Raw genomic sequence first — 2214 nt, 5'->3', positions numbered from 1 at the left:
GCCTTGGATAGCACTAGATTGAAGAAGTAACTTTGGAGAGTTTTTGTTCTCTCTTTTCTTATAAGCTGCCGTTGCGCTAGCATAAATGTTAAATCTGTCAGATAGAAATATGGCACTTTAATATTTGCGTGCATAAATGTTTGATGAGAACAATTTCCGTAGAATCATTTTTTAATCAGGATTGGATACTGGATAATGTTACTGTGATTTGGTTTCTACTTTTGTGGTCTCGAAGTTTTTCCTATTTGACTTGATTTGCATGCTGAAAATTTTGGTGCTTATGGTATGAGGAGTGTTGTATTGTAGTAGTTTTGTATTCGTGGAGATATATTTTGATTTGCATGCTTTTCTAGTCCAGATGTATTTTACTTCTGAGTGAAAACGATTGATTTGCTGTTCCTAACTCGTCAATGTTATTGGAGTTGGTACTTTCTAAATGCAAGAGAAAGGTTCGCACAAAATTAACTAGATCAAGAATTTGTAAATCACCTATTGAGTTTGTTCTCATAATTTGGTCTTATATTTTGGTGCATAAATAATTTATCAATACAAAAATGAATGTTTTAAATTTCAAATCAAAATCTAAGATTTAATTCATGAAGAACAATTTATATCAAAACATTAAATTGAGGGTTATCTTGAATTTACTCCTCTATACAAATGGGATAACCTAAGATTTACTATTCATGCTACAGTAAATGGTACAGTAGGATTTATTGTAGTATTATTACTGTAGCATTATTTCTGTAGCAAACATGAAATTGGACACCTTAGGGGTTTTAAAAAATATCACTGTAGCACAAGGGAATATCGTAGCACTACAGTACAAGGGAATATCGTAGCAGCAGTGCGTACTATAGTAATTCAAAAATTACTGTAGCGGGGGGAAAAAATTATTTCGTGCTTTGCACGGTGTTCACACTAGTAACTTATATCAAACGATTGTGATTGGGTTTTATCAGACTAGAAGGTATTGAATAAATTAATTAGTTACATAAATAATAAATCATGAATGAACTTTGTTGTAAACCATATCTATATTTTTTTTAGCAAAATATTAAATATCATTTGTTTCGTTGTTGTAAAGTATGGATGCTTTGTGTGATGTTAACACGAAATTGTCATGACTTATTTGTTATACGAGTACTGATAATTAACCCCTCTTTTCAAATCACTTCTGAACTAGAACATTCAAATATTTACATTATTTTTATTATTTTTCTAGAGACCCTTCACATGGTACTAATTCTATTATATGCACGTAATGGGTCGAATACTTCTCAGAAATTTCCAAAATCCAAATATATCGGACATCTGGATATTCGGGTGACATATTTGCATTCAATTCCAAACCCGATAACATTTCGGATAAGAATCGAAAAACCCAATCACCATCCCAAGGTAAAAAAACCCGAAGGTTTTTATTTTTTAATTAGCCCCTTAAATTATTGAATTAAAATCATTCATTTTTAAGTTATTCTAAATAATTAAAATTGTTATTAGGTCACCTAATTCTTAAGATATTTCCCATCTCCCCTTCAATCTAGAACAAATGCAATAATTGGAGAGATTAATCTGAAATAAATTATAAGAATTTGCGATCTAATCGTTAAGTCCCATAACAATAGATTTTGCTTGGTAATCCCTCTAATTTTCATCTATGCTCTTGATTGAAGGATCTAATTTTTTGGAAATAACTTAGTGATTGGAAACCTAATACAATTTCAATGATTTGAGTGACTAATTTCATAATACCTTAAAATTTGAGTGACCTAACTCCAATCTCAAAGATTTGGGGCTTGTTTGGATTGAGGGGAATGAGGATGAAGGGAAGTTAGGGGAACCATTCACCTCCATTCACCTTGTTTGGGAACACTTAGGAGGTGAAATTAATTCACCCTAGTTCCTCTTGGTTCATCCCCTAATAGTATAAAATTTATTACCCCCCAAATTGGGGTGTAACCAAGGAGAAGGGAACTCCCTTCCCTTCCCTTCCATTCCCTTCTCTCAGTTTTTAACTTCCCTTCACGCCCTACAAATCCAAACAGGCCCTTAAGGGACTAATTTCACAATATGAAAAGGTAAGGGACTAATATCGAAAAAACCCAAAACCCAAATACTGCTACAACTCCCCCAGTTCTAAACCCTTAACAAAATCTCTGAAACCCTAGAAAGCTTGTAACTCACAATGGAGACCCCATCGGCTGCAGAAGA

This window comes from Asparagus officinalis, chromosome 9, assembly GCF_001876935.1.
Source record: "Asparagus officinalis chromosome 9, Aspof.V1, whole genome shotgun sequence".
NCBI lineage: Eukaryota > Viridiplantae > Streptophyta > Magnoliopsida > Asparagales > Asparagaceae > Asparagus > Asparagus officinalis.
Note: the sequence above shows the minus strand (reverse complement) of the source record.